The sequence below is a fragment of the Schistocerca cancellata genome, chromosome 12 (assembly GCF_023864275.1).
Source record: "Schistocerca cancellata isolate TAMUIC-IGC-003103 chromosome 12, iqSchCanc2.1, whole genome shotgun sequence".
Classification (NCBI taxonomy): domain Eukaryota; kingdom Metazoa; phylum Arthropoda; class Insecta; order Orthoptera; family Acrididae; genus Schistocerca; species Schistocerca cancellata.
In genome coordinates this window covers 52,617,169-52,637,423 of record NC_064637.1, presented here as the reverse complement: position 1 = coordinate 52,637,423, position 20,255 = coordinate 52,617,169, and positions in this window count along the sequence as shown.

The following is a 20,255-nucleotide window of genomic DNA, read 5'->3' as shown; positions in this document are numbered from 1 at the left end:
TCCAAATAACGACACATACCAACTACTCAGACAAGAAGACACTTTTCACACTTTGAATGCATTGGCAGATGGGGTTTCACGAAAAGTGTTAGCAGAATATCTGAGGGACCTAGATTAGGTATCAACTTGTAGATCAAACCGATTAAGACCAGATCCCATTTCCATACCGCCTGTGCATGGGCTGGCCGAATTCCATCATAGTTGGAATCCGCCACGCACAGGACTAGGGGGGATGGGGTCAACAACACCGATTATGACAAAGCACCGGATACGACGTAAGTTAAGTTAGTTTTGTAGGAAACTGCAGCGATTACTTACCTTGGCCAGCCCAGTGCCAGGGGCACTCGGGTTTAGCTCGTTGAGCCTGGCTATCCTAAGTAGGTTTATACTCCACTGGCAAACCTGTGACGCTGCAGGTAATAGTCATAGTAGATTAGTTAAGTAACAAGGAGTAAGATCAAATTCCCCACTGTCGTAGAAAACTAAAACTAACACATTGTAGTAGTTAAACTGTAGCTCACTAACATAATTGTAATTGTAAAAGCTGCATTGTAATCTAATATATGTATCATTTTATGACCCACTAATCATCTTAGGAAGTGGGTTAACATTGTATAATTAGTAACATTTATGAAATAAATAATTTTTTTAAATTAAAAAAAAGCAGTGAAACCTGTGATTTCTTATCGTCTCAGAATATAGATGTTCATACCAGACGTAGGACAGTGTTGTGGTTTAACGTTGAGTGGCTCCCCTAAACCCGCTTGCATATTTAGATACATAATTTCAGGCAAGCCAGCAGCAGTGATTATCAGGTACGTGGTGTGGTCAGGGCGCACGGTCTAGAAAAGCAGAAACGAGAAGCCAGTTTAAGAAATTCCCCCACCCATTCGAACCCCCGGCCGTGTTACACAGTGATGTGCCCGAATCGCTAAATGTGAACGATGGGTTGGTTCCTTTGAAAGTACATGACCAATTCCCTTCAGCGTTCCTACGCAATAGGAGCTCTATCAAGACTACGGCCACAACGAGACGTTAACTCCTAACGTCCATTCATTCCTTTTTTACTTTCACTAACGTGGTCACCCGATATTTGGACATTCGCTGATGAACCATGAATTTACTTCCAAAACCTTTTCTTAAGAATTTACTTTATTTACTAGCGATTCATCAAGAACATTAACACATTGAATCACACTATGTGAGCGTGGAAGAACTAGCCAGTGGGTAACTGATGAAAAGAAATTAAATTTCTTTCAACAAATGGAAATTTTATTCCTAAAATCCCCCCCCCCCCCTTTTTTTTAAACAGATTTAAGATTATAATCAGGAATCACTCTCGAAATATCAAGTATAATTTTATTCAGAGGCAGAAAGAAAAAATATTGACAGTATGAGCTTTCAGGCTGGGAACCTAGCCGCTCCCTTTTAACACGGCCGTAGTCACGACCGCTCACAACAACCTCTGAAAGACTACACTGGTGCAAATCTGCAACACACCAGATTACTTTAAACTAAAAGTTTTAACAACTCACAGAAGCACATGATCTATGCACCCCGTAGGAGGGATGGAAATGGTACAAAGCACATTAAAAAAAAAAGCTTGCCACCGAAGGTGCAACTCGATTTAAAAAAAAACTCTTATGGTGGAAGAGTGGCAACGTTATATACTAAAATGACCATTTAAATAAAACTCATGAAATGCAGTCTTACATACAATGTACAAACATGCTCTACATTACACATATAGCGCCTCTCAAGATGATAGGCAAGATAAAAAGATATTTCAGGAATTCGGCCGTTACAGTTTAAGCAATAAATTCGTTAACACCGAATTCGACAAACATGACAGAGGCAGCTATTAACGTAAGGCTCACCGACAGACAGAAACTGACTAACAAATGCGGACGGGAGACAGACGAGCAAGATGGTGACGAGAGACTGACCAAGAAAACAAGTAGACTTTAACAAGTAAATGAAACAACATATCACGAATCACTTAACTTCTAATAAACTCCGATGTCTGGCGAAGACCTGTGGCAGCACCCGCCCCCCCCCCCCCCCAAAACGCTCTCCCGAACCGTCCGCTGCCAGCCGCTTCAACGGACGCAGGAAGGCGCGCCGATCTCCCGTCTCACGGCGTCGCAGCTCGAATCGGCCAGACCGACGTCGTGGGTTGACTCCTGTTGCTGTCGTGTCGGCCGCGAAGCCACTACCTCTCGCTATACGGCGCGGCCCACTGGACTCACGTGGCGACCTCACATGCGCCGACGCTCAAGACGGACAAGTCGTCTTGTGTCTCAGTGCGCGACCGACCAACCGATCGATCCAACCGTCAATTAGCATTACCTGAACAAACTCGAGCAGACTGGCGGCCTAACACATACTAGCACTCCGGACGACAGACAGACACTGACTGCCCCACACTGACCCGGCTGACCAACTAACCAGACTCGCCGCCTAGCGATTTTTTTTTCCTTTATTGGGCTTCGATTCCCCCTAAAGGGGGCGGGCTGGCAGCAGCTTATTACGCCGCTCTTCAATCTACAGAATTTGTTTTAAAAAGATGAAGATAATAAAAAATAATAACAGTTGGCGATAAAATCGGTGACTTAAAGGTAAAAATGGCAGAAAATTCTGGAGCATAAAACATAAAACACAGGGTCGATGAAGCTCATAAAACACACAGGAAGCAGAAAAACAATAGACAGACAATTAAAAAAACACGGCGACAGTGTGGGTTCTGTTCGCAAGAGACATAAAAAGGACACCCAGCGACAGCATGATTTCTGATCGCAACACTGTGGAAGGACGCACAACACCGAACACTCACTTAAGCACTGCGCTAAAAGTTGGCGCAAATACGACATACCACACCCGAGAGCAGGTGGGGGGAAACTGGTCAGATGACGGGAAAAAGGGGAGGAGGGAAGGAAAGGAAAAGTTAAGGGGGAGGGGGGGAAGGAGCCAATGGAAGAGGAGGATCCATGAGAGGGGTGGGGGGTGCTGAGCAGATGGGCCAGGGATTGGGGAAGGCAGAGGAGTGGAGTCCAAAAGGACTCGGGGGGGGGGGGGGAGAGAAAGGAGATGATAGGCGGGGAGAAAACACAGGATGGACGGGGGGAGGAAGAGGGAGCCCAGGGAAGGGACGGAGGAAAGGAGGGGGGGGGGTAGAGGATCAGAGTTGATAGGAAGGATAAATGGAGGGAGAGAGGGCATCATCCGGGAGGGGGAGCTGATGGAGGCCACCTTGGGAAAGGAGATGTAGGGTGTAGAGATGGAGGGTAGGGGGGACACAACGGTGAAGACGTGGCAGGGGGCGGGGATGGGAGAGGAGAGGAGCAACCAGGGGGTGAGGGGGTTCAAGACGGCGGGAGGTGTAGAGGATGCGGATATGTTCGAGGAATAGGGGAAGATGGGGGAAAGGAATGAGACCATAGAGGATCCGCGTGGGGGACGGGAGGCGTATACGGAAGGCGAGGCGGAGTGCATGACGCTCAAGGAGTTGGTGGGACTTATAGAATTTGGGGGGGGGGCAGATATCCAGGCAGGACTGGAATAACAGAGGATGGGACGGATTAAGGATTTGTAGGTGTGGAGGATGGTAGAGGGGTGCAACCCCCACGTCCGGCCAGAAAGGAGTTTGGAGAGTCGGAGGCGGTTGTGGGCTTTGGCGCCTAGCGAGATCATAGCCCCCCTTAAATGCACGTGAACAGGCTACCCTTCCCCTTTCACACCAGAGGGGGAACCAAAGCTGCGATTACCACAGCGGCGCCACCGCCAGAAACGGAGGGCGACTGCTTTACATTACACTCTGCGGCGAGCTCTTCAAAACAGCAATTTTTTACCACAGCCCAGCTGGCAATATCCAGAACACTTCAGCTATTGTTGTTCCTCAGTTTCCTCTAGAGTTTTTGCGTTTACATGTTTCCAACTGATGTGAACCACATCGCATTCCTGCGAGCCTTGCGATCTATTTTCCGGGGTATCTCATTTCTGCTGTGTAGAACTTGCGTTTTGTCGAACATTCACCATTCAGAATTAGTAGCCAGAGATCAAGTCGCAGTACGGTCAGCTCTACAGTGACGAGACAAAGCGTCAAGGCCGCTGACCACCATGACGATGAACGCCGCCTGGTGGCTTTACGATCATGTGACGTCGTACGAAAAGAACACCGAAGAGACAAAGAAACAGGTACACCTGCCTAATGCCGTGTAGGGCCCCGGCGAGACGCCGAAGTTCCGCAATACGACGTGGCAGGCACAAGACTAATGTCTGAAGTTGTGCTGGAGGGAACTGACACCATGAATCCTGCAGGGCTGGCCATAAATCCGTAAGAGTACGAAGGGGTGGAGATTCTTCTAAAGAACACATTGCTAGGCATCCCAAATATGTCACTTTTGAATACCTTATCGGAGAGGCAGTGATCGATGTCTTACAAATATTTACTATTAAAAACAGTCTTGATCACGATGACATCATGCCGTCAGAAGTGGGCGGAGCCTCTATTATATACAGGGTGTCCCAGCTATCTTGTCCACCCAAAATATCTCTGGAACAATAACAGCTATTGGAAAACGACTTTCACCGGTATCAATGTAGGGCTGGGGCCCATGAATGTACATATTTGCAAACATTCTAAAACGAAAGCATATGTGTTTTTTAACACAAACTTATGCTTTTTTTTCAAATGGACCTTCTATATTTTTTCTTCAGCAATCCATAGCATGACAAAGCACATACACAATGGCGTTGATTGCATCGCAATATTCCCATTACATCCCGAGATATTGAGACGCGGAGTTGGCGCTTGAAACACCCGACATGCGCTGCTAGCGCACGTCCTGAGGCTCAGGCGTGAACCCCATGCTGCAGGATGGCAGCAGACCGTATTATTCCTTTCGGACCTCTTGAGAAGTATGGAAGTGTGATTACGCATGTCAATCACATCGCGATTACGGGCAGCATGGCGTTCACGCCTGAGCCTCAGGACGTGCGCTAGCAGCGCATGTCGGGTGTTTCAAGCGTCAACTTCGCGTCTCAATATCTCGGGATGTAATGGGAATATTGCGATGCAATTAACGCCATTGTGTATGTGCTTTGTCATGCTATGGCTTGCTGAAGAAAAAATGTAGGAGGTCCATTTAAAAAAACATAAGTTTGTGTTAAAAAAAACACATATGCTTTCGTTTTAGAATGTTTCCAAATATGTACATTCATGGGCCCCAGCCCTACATTGATACCGGTGAAAGTCGTTTTCCAATAGCTGTTATTGTTCCAGAGATATTTTGGGTGGACAATATAGCTGGGAAACCCTGTATAGTAAGACGTGCACTGGTTTCTCCAGTAGTGATTCTCCAACAGAAAGAGGGTCCTACTCAATCGTAATTCATCGTTTGGGTGGACAATATAGCTGGGAAACCCTGTATAGTAAGACGTGCACTGGTTTCTCCAGTAGTGATTCTCCAACAGAAAGAGAGTCCTACTCAATAATAACTCTTCGTTTTATAGCTTTTTAACTTTATACATTTTCTTTAATGTATGTAGCCCTCTAATTAAAGCTTTGTATACAACTTGTAGGTCTGAAGATGACCACAGTAGTCGTCGAAACCGGTCACCTTGATAAATAAATCGTGATCAAGACTGCTTTTAATAGTAAAAAAAAAAAAATTATTGATTGGCGACTCCATGTTGTCTTGTGCACTACGACCAGATAACAGGTATACTTGAAAAAAGAGACAGCATTGGTCGTATATTTTTTACTATCGCAAAATCGATTTTCTGTCACTGAGTGACCATCTTCAGTGCTATATTGTATAACTTAAATTAGGATGCACTGTTGTCACTAAGCTTACGACAATCCCAAATATGGTCAATAATGATCATGTCTGGGGAGTTTGGTGGCCAGTGGAAGTAGTTAAACTCAGAAGAGTTCCCATCGTATTGGGGAAGGAATGCAGCCGGGCCCTCATAATGGAACCATCCCGGCATTTGCCTGAAGCGTTTTACAGAAATCACGGAAATTCTAAGTCAGGACGGCCGGACCCGGTTTTTAACCCTCGCCCTCCCGAATGCTAACCACTGCGCCACCTCGCTCGGTCGGAGTCACAGAATAACGATACACACATGTGCAGCTGGCCGTACCGTGTACACAAGGTACAGGGTGTTCAAAAAGTCTCTCCGCAGTGCCGTATGATTGTTAGCCACGCGTGTCGTATGATAGTTCGCCTGCCTGGGTTACTTCCCTTCAAGTGGACTCTCCCAACATTCCACTGTTTCGTTTATCCCAGCCAGCGTCAGTAGTATCGTTGGTGTGTGTCGTTACGTGTTGACGTGGACATTTAAGTTTAGTTCCCGTTTCTTTCGTTTTTGCCACTGTTAAAATGCTAGCCATTGAAGAACACGTTTTTTTAGTCGAACAACTGTTCAAAGCTGGCTGTAAATACACAGTTTCAGTTCGTCAAACATTTTATTTCGTTTTCCCTGAGACAACACTCCCACATCGCGATACTGTGCGAGATTTGATTAACAAATTTCGAAGTACGGTTTCAGCGACAGATACACCGAGAAGTTGTCGTCCTAGGGTTTTGTCTGAAGATAAACTACTCGATATTTCCGATAGAATTTCCATGAGTCCGAACAAGCCAGTAAGAAAACTTGCCCAGGAAATCGATGTTAGTGTCGGAACGGCCCACACAGCTGTAAGGAAAAGATTAGAACCTTTTCCCATACAAAGTGACAGTCGTGCAAGAATTGAAAAATACTGATCATGGCAAGAGACTGCATTATGGTCAATGGTTCAAAAATTTCGTTCAACAGAATTGAAGGGATATTCTTAATGAAACGGTTTTCATTGAAGAAGCGTGGTTTCTTTTATTTGGGTACATGAACTCGCAAAATTCTCGTAAGTGGAGTACTGCGAATCCATTGAGTATTCATGAGGAACCTCTTCATCCTCTGAAAATAGGAGCTTGAATTGCAATTTCTAGACGTCGGATTGTGTGTCCCATATTTTTTCAACGAAACAATAAACGCACAACGATACTGCAGTGATATTCTGTACCCATTCATAGGAGAACTTGTGTTAAGTGAAATACTGAGCGGTTATTTTCAACAAGATGGTGCAACCGCGCATTGTAATGTTATTGCATTTCAGATACTTGGCATGTGAGATATTTGTCATAAAAGAAAAGGACAGCCAACGAGCTGTAGTTCGTAAATATGCTAAGCATGACAGTGCGAGAGTAAAGAGAAGAAATATTTTTTTTTAATGTGCGCCTATACCGAGACGCGCGCATCCAGCGTTTAAATACTCTATTTAAACACTATGACCCGCTGGGCGCACATATTTACAATCATTACCACAGCGCTTGATAGCAAGAAGCTGCAAAACAGAAGAAAGAACACTCTATCTTTTGTTAAGAAATATTCTAGAGACTTCATTAACCCTTGTACTTTTGGTCGCCGACATGTTAAGACGTACTACATAGCATTGCTACAAGTTATATTTTTATATTGTGTAAAACTATGTGAAGTGATGAACAAACATTTCGGTATCTCGGGTGAGGAGGATACAATGTACTTACGCACACGCAAGGACATTTAATTTTTAAAAAGGAACGGACTGACAAAGCAGCGATTATTGGACTGCGCCACGTACAAAAGAAATATCACATGTAAGTCATGCCTTTATTCTGTATTTGTCAATGTCTAGAAGTTTAAAGCCAATTTGTTCAAAACATATTAATATTTTACGATCCAGTAATTTTCTTCTTATTCTTTTCTTTCACTAACCAAAAATGATGTTCAAATTGTATATGAGCTTTGTTACAGGTTCGCTCTATATCGCGGTGTCTCGATTGTACTTCGGAGACCACTAACGTGTTCAACTTCCGATCTGTTAATCTTTCTCTCACGAAATTCCACTAATTTGCTTTCATTTCCATTTTTATATTCAAATTGGTCCCTTAGGCATTTTCATCAAAGATTCTGATTGCGTGAAGACAATCCGGGTCAAAAGGTCAATTAAGAAAACCCCTTCGCGTAATCAATCCGTACGCCATTCATGGACTTTATATTCCTAAAAAGAGGTTGAAATTGATACGCATGACAATGTACCACGTAACGGGACCACAATTGATCGCGATTGGTTTCAAGATCTTTCTGGACAATTCCAGCGAATGATTTAGCCACACATATCAACCAATATGAAGCCCAACAAAAATTTCCTGCGCAAAATTCCGCGCTGATAACACTATCGCAATTATGGACGGCTATAGAGCATGGTTCAATATTTCTGCAAAGGATTTGTTGATTTCACATCATGTCGACATGTTGCACTACGCAGAGCAAAAGGAGTTCTGACACGGCCGGCCGGCGTGGCCGTGCGGTTCTAGGCGCTTCAGTCTGGAACCGTGTGACCGCTACGGTCGCAGGTTCGAATCCTGCCTCCGGCGTGGGCGTGTGTGATGTCCTTAGGTTAGTTACGTTTAAGGAGTTTTAAGTTCTAGGGGACTGATGACCACAGTCCCATAGTGCTCAGAGACATTTAGTTCTGACACGATTTGTCACCAAAGTATTCTGGCGTTAGGAACTTGCTTATTAATAATAGTGATGCTGTAACTGTTGTTTGGTAATATTTACTGACAAAATGCAACCTAACGCAAGACTGCGTATTTACGGCTATCCTGTGTGGCCGTTTTTTTGTACGATTATAAAAGAGAGATTATTAATTGATCACCGATGCGTCGGTTCCGGATTCTGTTCAGGAGACGTACGGATTGATTACGCGAATAATTGACCTTTTGACCCGGATTGCCTTCACGCAATCAGAATCCTCGTGAAAATACCTAAGCGACCTATTTGAATATAAAAATGGAAATGAAAGCAAATTAGTGGAATTTACTAAGTGAAAGATTAACAGATCGTAAGTTGAACACATTAGTGGTCCCCCAAATACAATCGAGACACCGCGATATAGAGCGAACCTGTGACAAAGAGAAAAAAAGGTTCAAATGGTTCTGAGCACTATGGGACTTAACTGCTGAGGTCATTAGTCCCCTAGAACTTAGAACTACTTAAACCTAACTAACCTAAGGACATCGCACAGATCCATGCCCGAGGCAGGATTCGAACCTGCGACCGTAGCGGTCGCGCAGCTCCAGACTGTAGCGCCTAGAACCGCTCGGCCGCGAACCTGTAACAAAGCTCATGTACAATTTGAACATCATTTTTGGTTAGTGAAAGAAAAGAATAAGAAGAAAATTACTGCATCGTAAAATATAAATATATTTTGAACAGCCGCCGGTGTGGCCGAGCGGTTCTAGGCGATTCAGTCTGGAAACCGCGCGCCGCTACGGCCGCAGGTTCGAATCCGGCCTCGGGCATGTATGTGTGTGGTGTCCTTAGGTTAGTTAGGTTTAAGTAGTTCTACGTTCTAGGGGACTGATGACCTCATATGTTAAGTCCCATAGTGCTCAGAGCCATTTGAACCATTTTGAACAGATTAGCTTTAAACTTCTGCACATTGAAACATACAAAATAAATGCATGACTTACATCTGATATTTCTTTTGTAAATGGCGCAGTCAAATAATCGCTGCTTTCTCAGTCCGTTCCTTTTTAAAAATTAAATGTCCTTGCGTGTGCGTAAGTACATTGTATCCTCACCCGAGTTACCGAAATGTTTGTTCGTCGTTTCACATGGTTTTTACGCAAAATAAAAATACAACTTGTAGCAATGCTATGTAGTACGACTTAACATGTCGGCGCCCAAAAGTACAGGGAATAATGAAGTCTCTAGAATATTTCTTAAAACAGGATAAATGATGACAGCCAAAACAGTTGCAGGATAAAGATTTATTAAAATTCTTCACCAAGGTTTCGGTATACATAAATATACCTTCATCAGAAGGTGTCCACAATGATGTTGAATAAATAGAGATGATGTCTTAACCACTGACGACGCCTTTGGCATAATTGTTTTATTAATATCCATTGCAGGATGTAATTTTAGATATTTTACTTCTGACGAAGGTATGTTTATATATACCGAAACCTTGGTCAAGAATTTTAATAAATCTTTATCCTGCAAATGTTTTCGCTGTCGTCATTTATCGTGAAGAATTTCAACAGTTGCTGTTTCAGCCATGTTTAAAATCTTAAAATTTCTTAACAAAAGAAAGATTGTCCTTTCTTCTGTTTTAAAAGCTTGAAATTTCTTAACCAAAGATAGATTGTTCTTTCTTCTGTTTCGCAGCTTCTTGCTATCAAGAGCTGTGGCAATGATTTTAAATATCTGCACCCAGCGGGTCATAGTGTTTATTTAGAGTATTTAAACGCTGGATGTGCGTTTTGGTTTAGGCGCACATTAAAAAAAATATTTCTTCTATTTACCCTCGCGCTGTGATGCTTACCATCTTTACGAAGTACAGCTCGTTGGCTGTCCTTTTCTTTTATGGCAAATATCTCATATCAACTATCTGAAATCCAATAATATTACAATATGTACATTAATTGTTATCCAAAACAAAATTAGTCTGTTGCTGATGCGGAAATGAGTTCTTTTTTTGTATTTTTACTTTTTAACATTTCTGGGCGCATTACATTTGATGGGACATTAGTCGCGTAAATACGGTAGTTTTGAAACCAACAGGGAAACTTAAGTTGGTAGTCATGGTGCATTTACCTATTAATAAACGTGACTGTTTGTCTAAATTGTAAAATCTGCTGCTGTTATAAATGATTAGTTACACAATGGAATTTAAATGTTGTGTTAGTAGGACCTCCCGTCGGGTAGACCGTTCGCCACCTGCAAGTCTTTCGATTTGACGCCACTTCGGCGACTTGTGCGTCGATAGAGATGTAATGATGATGATGATGACTACACAACACCCAGTCTCTGAGCGAGGAAAATCTCCGACCCAACCGGGAATCGAACCCGAGCCCTTAGGATTGACATTCTATCGCACTGACCATTCAGCCATTGCGGGCGGACACAGTGGAAATGTCCATAGGTAATGCTTTCAAATTGTTATTTCAATTTTTTGTTTTTATTTAGGCGAACAGTGAACACTCCTATCGTTAGAGATACACACGCACACACACACACACACACACACACACACACACACACACACACACACCCATACAGACACAGTTATTTGCTCTACATTTATCATAATTACCATTCGGTTGTGTTTTGGAACCGACTGTTTTGTTTCCGAACTGTTAAGATTACCATCACATTACGATTTTGATTTAACTGACCGGGTTGCGTAGATTTCTTTTTTTTTTTTCTTTTTTGTCTTCAGTATTCTGAATCGGTTGATACGATTCAACCTTCCTGCACCAAGTTCTTGATTTCAGGTTGGCACTACGTCCCCAATTTGTTGATGGATGTATTCGCATCTCTGTCTTCCCCTACAACTCCCTCTAGTACCATTCCCGATACTTTAAAACATCGTATGTCATCCTCTCCCTTCGCCTTGTCAGTGCCCTCCACATGCCTCACTGATTCTGCGGAAAACCTCTCCTTATTCCTTACCATATCAGTCCCCCTAATTTTCAACATTCTTCTGTAGCACAGTATCTCAACAGCTTCGATTCTCTTCTTCTCCGCTTTTCTCACAGTCCATGTTTCACTGTCGTAGAGTGCAGTGCTGCAAACGCACATTCTCAGAAATTTATTCATCTGATTTAAGCCGATGTTGGATTCAACTAGACTTCTCTAGGACAGGAATGCCCGCTTCCTGTTCTAATCTGCTTTCTATGTCCTCCCTGTTTCGTGCGTCGTGGGATAACTTGGTCGCATCGCACCAAAATTGCTTCACTTCAACTGCATTTAGTGGTCACCTAACGTTATTCGCCAATCCAGTTTCCGCTACGTCTCTCTGCGTCTGTCCTCCGTTTGCTCTCAACCCGTACCCTGTGCTCATTAGACTGCTAATTCCTTTTGACAAGTCTTGTAATTCTACTTCACTTTCGGTGAGGGTAACAGTGTCATAAGCGAATCTAATCATAAATATTCTTTCACTCTGAATTTTAATGCCACTCCCGAAGCTTCATTTCATTTCTGCCAGTCCTTCGTTGTATGGACTGAATAGCCCGGACGAAACACTACATCCCTGTCTTAGACACTTTTCATCCGGAAAGGGGTAGCTAAGTCTGAAGACAACACAACAAACTAAGACGACTGATAAGTAGAACGTACTCCAGCAGGTATTCCAAGCATGTAGCTTTGTTTTGTACAAAGGGAGAGCCTTAACTTAATTGATTTAGGAGTGCAATTGTGGCAGAACCTGTAAGCGACTGTTGTGATAACTTTCTTTGTTTTAAATATCTCTACATCTGTCAGGTGTTGAGACAAATAGCTGAACGCTGTACCTGATAACGACAGATGTTGAACTTATCGCATCCAGGTGTAGGGGAACTTTAAGTACTCCGCCATTATCTCGTACTTTGTATTTCCCCTGATTCTGCAGCTGCTGCCTTAAGATTTATTGCAACACCAAGAACAATAAGAGACCAGTTTGTTTTTCTTACAAGAATTAGTTTTAACTGTGCAAAATGGCAAACTGACAGAGGATACTATAACATTCATCATAAAAAAATAAACGTTTGTTTGTTAATGAGTATGATTTGCGTGATGTTCGTGTTATGCTAATTTACTGTGTGATTTGTTGTTGAACATGTTGTTGTTGTGGTCTTCAGTCCTGAGACTGGTTTGATGCAGCTCTCCATGCTACTCTATCCTGTGCAAGCTCCTTCATTTCCCAGTACGTACTGCAGCCTACATCATTCTGAATCTGCTTAGTGTAATCATCTCTTGGTCCCCCTCTACGATTTTTACCCTCCATGCTGCCCTCCAATACTAAACTGGTGATCCCTTGATGCCTCAGAACATGTTCTACCAACCGATCCCTTCATCTAGTCAAGTTCTGCCACAAACTCCTCCTCTCCCTATTCAATACCTTCTCATTATTTATGTGATCTACCCATCTAATCTTCAGCATTCTTCTGTATAGCCACATTTCGAAAGCTTCTATTCTTTCCTCGTCCAAACTATTTATCGTCCATGTTTCACTTCCATACATGGCTACACTCCATACAAATACTTTCAGAAACAACTTCCTAACACTTAAATCTATACTCGATGTTAACAAATTTCTCTTCTTCAGAAACACTTTTCTTGCCATTGCCAGTCTACATTTTATATGGTCTCTACTTCGACCATCATCAGTTATTTTGCTCCCCAAATAACAAAACTTCTTTACTACTTTGTCTCATTTCCTAATCTAATTCCCTCAGCAACACACGACTTAATTCGACTACATTCCATTATCCTCGTTTTGCTCTTGTTGATGTTCATCTTATATACTCCTTTCAGGACGCTGTCAATTCCGTTGAACTGCTCTTCCAAGTCCTTTGCTGTCTCTTGACAGAATTACAATGTCATCGGCGAACCTTAAGGTTTTTATTTCTTCTCAATGGATTTTAATACCTACTCCGAATTTTTCTTTTGTTTCCTTTGCTGCTTGCTTAGTACACAGATTGAATAACATTGGGGAGAGGCTACAACCCTGTCTCACTTCAAATTCTGAAGGTGGCAGGGGTAAAATACAGGGAGTGAAAGGCTATTTACATTTTTTGTACAGAAACCAGATGGCGGTTATAAGAGTCGAGGGACATTAAACGAAAGCAGTGGTTGAGCATATGGTGTGCTCAATCAGTTTTAGTATAATCCCAAAAAAATTAAACAACTTAATCTGGAAAACTAATACGTAATACCCTGAGTGAAATCAATCGCTCTAAAATTTACCCAGTCTCGTGAGCATTGAGTTCTATGGCCTGTACAACAAACTGATAAAATTCCCTGTGCAAATAAACAATGAAATAAATTTTTCTTGGCTGTATAGTCGCAATGGATATAATCTTCGTATTCTTTTCTCTCCACAGTAGGCATAAAAAATATTCATGCAATGCCGGCCGTAAAATAGCTTCATACAAAGAGCTGATAAATGATGAACCTTGCAAATGTTAAGTGAAAATACTGGATATTGGCTCAGCGTTGGGCAGTGCCGCCCGCATTGGAGCTGTTACATTGATACGTTTCTGATTCTGCTGGCACATTAATGTTGTTCTGATTCTGACTGCAAAATGATTTCTTTAAAAAAATATTAATTGTATTTAAATAACCACGACATGGAAGAAGATGAGGTATTGAGAGGGGCATGTGCTAAGACCGAATGTATCAGTTTGATAATTGTAAGCCGGCCGGAGTGGCCGAGCGGTTCTAGGTGCTTCAGTCTGGACCCGCGCAACCGCTGCAGTCGCAGGTTCGAATCCTGCCTCGGGCATGGATGTGTCTGATGTCCTTAGGTTATTTAGGTTTAAGTAGTTCTTAAGTTCTAGGGGACTGACGACCTCAGATGTTAAGTCCCATAGTGCTCACAGCCATTTTTGAACCATTTGAAATTTCATCCAAAACGAAGTCTCTTCTTCACAAAATCTGTCGCGAAACATTTTACATTAACTTCAATCCCAGTGAACTTCTTAACTGTACTACAATTCTTACTTACTGTCGTATTTAAAAAACTTGGACTGTTACACGCGAAAAAGTCTGACATTGTTTGACAAAATAGATACCAGAATTTGACTTCTCTGTATCATGATTACAAAACAGACATAATACTATAAATCAGATTCACCTAATCAACCTATGCATTAAATCTTATGGAAAATATTTCGTTCTTACATTCAGGGGTCAGTATTGCAAAACTGAGCGAAACCAATATGCCGCGTTGCTGCATACGTAAAACTAAATATACAAAACATCGTTACCTTATAAATTTGTTTCCTTTGAGTCAATGCATTTCTGTAATAGCCATGGACAACGGTCAAATTTTGCTATCAATCAGTATCACTTCGATCCTTCATGATGTTGTAGCCTTACAAATTAATAATACACGTTTTACCCTTTCATAGAAATAGCTTTGTCGTAACATTTACTGGCTCTGTGTGAGTACCAGAAATATCATTCATCACTTCATTTTATAAAAGCTGTATCATGTTGCGTGCATAGGCCAACAACTAAATTTCCACAGCTAGCCACTAGTATTAACTCTTACGTCAACAGAGTTCAATGGCAACTGCTACTGCTGTCCACGTGCTCCTACTTCCGATCGATTCTGCCACTCAGGAAACTTTGGTTCAGAGGTGTCAAGGATACTATCTCACCTACAAACGAGAACCGTTTTAGGTCATTTTTCATGAATTATATTACAAAATTGGGCTGCACATACAAGTGGACAAACTTTGAAAATGATACTATGTAAACTACAAAGTGGTCCATTGATACTGACCGGGCCAAATATCTCACGAAATAAGCGTCAAACGAAAAAACTACAAAGAACGAAACTTGTCTAGCTTGAAGGGGAAACCAGATGGCGCTATGGTTTGCCCACTAGATGGCGCTGCCATAGGTCAAACAGATATCAAATGCATTTTTCTAAATAGGAACCCCTACTTTTTATTGCATATTCGCGTAGTGCGTAAAGAAATATGAATGGTTTATTTAGTTGGACCACTTTTTCCGCATTGTGATGAATGGCGCTGTAATAGCCACAAACATACAGCTCACAATTTTAGACATACAGTTGGTAACGGGTAGGTATTTTAAATTAAAATACAGAACGTAGGTACGTTTGGACAGTTTATTTCGGTTGTTCCAATGTGATACTTGTACCTTTGTGAACTTATCGTTTCTGAGAACGCATGCTGTTACAGCGTGATTACCCGTAACTATCACATTTATGCAATAAATGCTCAAAATGATGTCCGTCAACCTCAATGCATTTCGCAATACGTGTAACGACATTCCTCTCAACAGTGATAGGTCGCCTTCCGTAATGTTCGCACATGCACTGACAATCAGCTGACGCATGTTGTCAGGCGTTGTCGGTGGATCACGATAGCAAATATCCTTCAACTTTCCCCCACAGAAAAAAAAAACCGGGGACGTCCGATCTGGTGAAGGTGCGGGCTATGGTATGGTGCTTCGACGACCAATCCACCTGTCATGAAATACGCTATTCAGTACTGCTTTAACCGCAAGCGAGCTATGTGCCGGACATTCATCATGTTGGAAGTACATCGCCATTCTGTCATGCAGTGACACATCTTGTAGTAACATCGGTAGAACATTACGTAGGAAATCAGCATTCATTGCACCATTTAGATTGCCATCGATAAAATGGGGCCAGTTATCATTCCTCCAGCCCGCATCTCGTGGTCGTGCGGTAGCGTTCTCGCTTCCCACGCCCGGGTTCCCGGGTTCGATTCCCGACGGGGTCAGGGATTTTCTCTGCCTCGTGATGGCTGGGTGTTGTGTGATGTCCTTAGGTTAGTTAGGTTTAAGTAGTTCTAAGTTCTAGGGGACTGATAACCATAGATGTTAAGTCCCATAGTGCTAAGAGCCATTTGAACCATTTGAATCATTCCTCCAATAATGCCGCACCATACATCAACCCGCCTAGGTCGCTGATGTTCCACTTGTCGCAGCCATCGTGGATTTTCCGTTGCCCAGTAGTGCATATAATGACGGTTTACGTTACCGCAGTTGGTGAATGTGTGTCTTGTGGTTTTGAATGAGGAGTTATTTTAATGCTGTCTGCGAACTGGATTTGGTGAGAGTTGCGAACGGACATCAGTTCGACTGGGGCGCAGCTGCGAGCAGGTCCGTCCCGTGCGAGGCCAAGCCGGGCCGCTAGCGGCAGCAGCTGCCACTGCTGTATCGAGGAGGGGTAGCCGGGAGAGCGACGACAGCAGTGCACACCGAACTCTGGACGTTCAAGTTCAGTGAAGAATTAAGCGCTACTGCAGCCTCGACTACTCTGAGATCTCGCCTTTGGTCTGCGGGTTGCTGCCCCCAGGGCCGCTGAGCCAGGCGGCAACGAGTGAAGTGTCTCGAGGCGGTGAAATATTGCACCCGTCTTTCTCTATTTGTTATTCATCACTGAATGACTTAGAAGCTAAATTGAGGAAATGCAAACCTACGTTTCTAGCATTTGTAGACTTAGAGGAAGCTTTTGACAATGTTGACTGGAACACTCTCTTTCAAATTCTGAAGGTGGCAGGGGTAAAATACAGGGAGCGAAGGGCTATTTACAATTTGTACAGAGACCAGATGGCAGTTATAGGAGTCGAGGGACATGGAAGGGAAGCAGTGGTTGGGAAGGGAGTGAGACAGCGTTGTAGCCTCTCCCTGATGATTTTCAATCTGTATATTGAGCAAGCAGTGAACGAAACAAGACAAAAATTCGCAGTAGGTATTGAAATCCATGGGGAAGAAATAAAAACTATGACGTTCGTCGATGACATTGTAATTCTGTCAGAGACAGCAAAGGACTTGGAAGAGCAGTTGAACGGAACGGACAGTGTCTTGAAAGGAGGGTATGAGATGAACATCAACAAAAGCAAAACGAGGATAATGGGATGTAGTTGAATTAAGTCGGGTGATGGTGAGGGAATTAGATTAGGAAATGAGACATTTAAAGTAGTAAAGGAGTTTTGCTGTTTGGGGAGCAAAATAACTGACGATGGTCGAAGTAGAGAGGATATAAAATGTAGACTGGCAGTGGCAAGGAAAGCGTTTCTGAAGAAGAGAAATTTGTTTACATACAGTACAGATTTAAGTGTCAGCAAGTTGTTACTGAGAGTATTTGTATGGAGTGTAGCCATGTATGGAAGTGAAACATGGGTGGTAACTAGTTTGGACAACAAGAGAATAGAAGCTTTCGAAATGTGGTGCTACAGAAGAATGCTGAAGATTAGATGGGTAGATCACATGACTAATGAGGAAGTACTCAAGAGACTCGGGGAGAAGAGAGGTTTGTGGCACAACTTGACTAGAAGAAGGGATCGGTTGGTAGGACATGTTCTGAGGCATCAAGCGATCACCAATTTGGTATTGGAGGGCAGCGTGGAGGGTAAAAATCGTAGGGGGAGACCAAGAGATGAATACATTAAACAGATACAGAAGGATGTAGGTTGCAGTAGGTACTGGGAGATGAAGAAGCTTGCACAGGATAGAGTAGCATGGAGAGCTGCATCAAACCAGTCTCAGGACTGAAGACCACAACAACAATAACAACAACATTGAATGTAGTATTATTCTTATTAGTGAAGTACAACCAGCGGTATTTTCTGCCTTGTGGCCGCTAACACCCCAGTTACCTGCCCTGGAGGTTAGCGTACTTTTCTGGCAGTGTACCTTTCCTCATCGTGTTGATGCTGTCCGACATGGTGTGTTGTTCGACTGCCCTGAACTCTGCATATTTTTTTGGGAGGTCTACCTTGGTTCTAGTATTTCCTTCGGCCTTGGTGATTTCTGAAGATGTAGTACAGTCTGTCTCTTCGCCCTTGACTAAAAATATTCCATCATTGTACTGGTGATCGGACGTTAGGCGCATTGGTCAGTCGGTCGGTCGGCGCTTAAGCTGCCCGTAGTTTGAATTGCCATCCTGAACATAACTCTTGGCTGCGTGTCTCACCTTACCTTATGTTTGAGTTACCTGTCCAGGCCGATCCTTGGAACACTTGCTTAGAACCGCTTGTCCTGATAACTTAGATTGTGGTGTTTGTTGTTGTTGTGTACATAGTTCCGCGTAGTCAGCACGTACACAACTTTCCCACTAGAGCGCGCCCCGCTAAGCACAACAGCGCAGGTGCAGCGCTCGTCCGTCTCCACACTACGAGATGGCGCTGCCTTAGAGACGGACCAAATTCTGCTTCCGCCGATCTGTGTATTAATATGTAACGCAGCCATTGAGATTGCTGCTAATGTTGAACTTTTCTCCTCGCGGATCACACTCGCGCAGTGATACCTGAACGCTCGAGGTATTATAACAAGTGTACAGACCTCCGATTAGTCTACATTAGTCTGCCTTAGTCTGTACCAGTCTATAGTCAAGTTTCGGTCTGCGCCTAATAAGATTACCATATTCCTGTACATAGCCATGAAGAGAAATGTATAGACACTTTGTCAAGTATCAGAGATATGTGAGAATAAGATTAACGTACCAAGACCAAAGGAGCTTCAGATTGTCAATTGTCAATAGCATGCAGAACAAAGTTACTTTTATGCTTGTTACTATTTTAATAAATGTGTGTGAAAATTAATCAAGTTCTTTTTAAAACTGGTCACCGTCAATATACTACTTTGAGCGCGCAAGTGGCATTTCTATCGCCTGAGCTAACGGCAGAAGATAAACACGCCACGATAAGACCACGAGACATATTGCTGACACTCGCCTACTTCGCTAGAGCGACAAGTCAAATAATCTGATGTTGTGTGTATCAAAGGTCTTACAGTACGCACACCACAGTTGTAATTTTCTAATTATTGTTGGTGTGACCTTCAGCTGAGCAATAATTTCACTTGTTTCGTGATAATGCCTTCAGCCGTGTTACAGTAAGTTAAGCAAACTTGTTTCAAAAGCAAAGTATTATTGTAAAAAGACCTGTCTGGAATTGGTTTCCTGACTTCTAATTCAGGTTCAAAAATGGTTCAAATGGCTCTAAGCACTATGGGACTTAACATCTGAGGTATCAGTCCCTCTAATTCAGGCCTTCAACCATTAGTTATTTGAAATTGTTTGTGACCTTCAGCCGAGCAATAATTTTTGTTTAATAAAAAGGCCTTCGGCCATGTTACAGTTTGTTTTAAAACGAAGTATTAATGTTCATATGTGCTATTTGGAATTGTTCTTCTGACTTCTAATTCAGGCCTTTGAGCGATTTGTTGTTTGACATATTGTTGGTAGACTTTGGCCCCCAAAATTGTGAATTTTTCTTCCCCCTGTGATAAGGTCTTCAGCCGTCATACAATCAATTGCGTTTTTTCTAAGAGTTTGTTTTAAAATTTTAATTTAAATAAATAAATTTTATGTATTTATCGATTAACCGAGAGTGATTATGGCCACGTCCACAACCGTAACCCTATCCTGCACCATCCTGAGAACCCAGCACTCAGGGATAGATGCATACATGTTACCGTTGTGTAATAAAGCAGCCTAGTTTTGGATGAATCAATAAACTGCCTCCAGTCTTCCTGTTTGTATTCAGTATCAAACTCATTCATCAGACAGAGAATGTCTGAGTAGTACACTAAATCACCTTCTTGTTGAAAAAACTTGGAAAATTGCTGCCCCCTCTTTGTATACATGGATACGCTGGTTCCAACTACCAATAAGTACT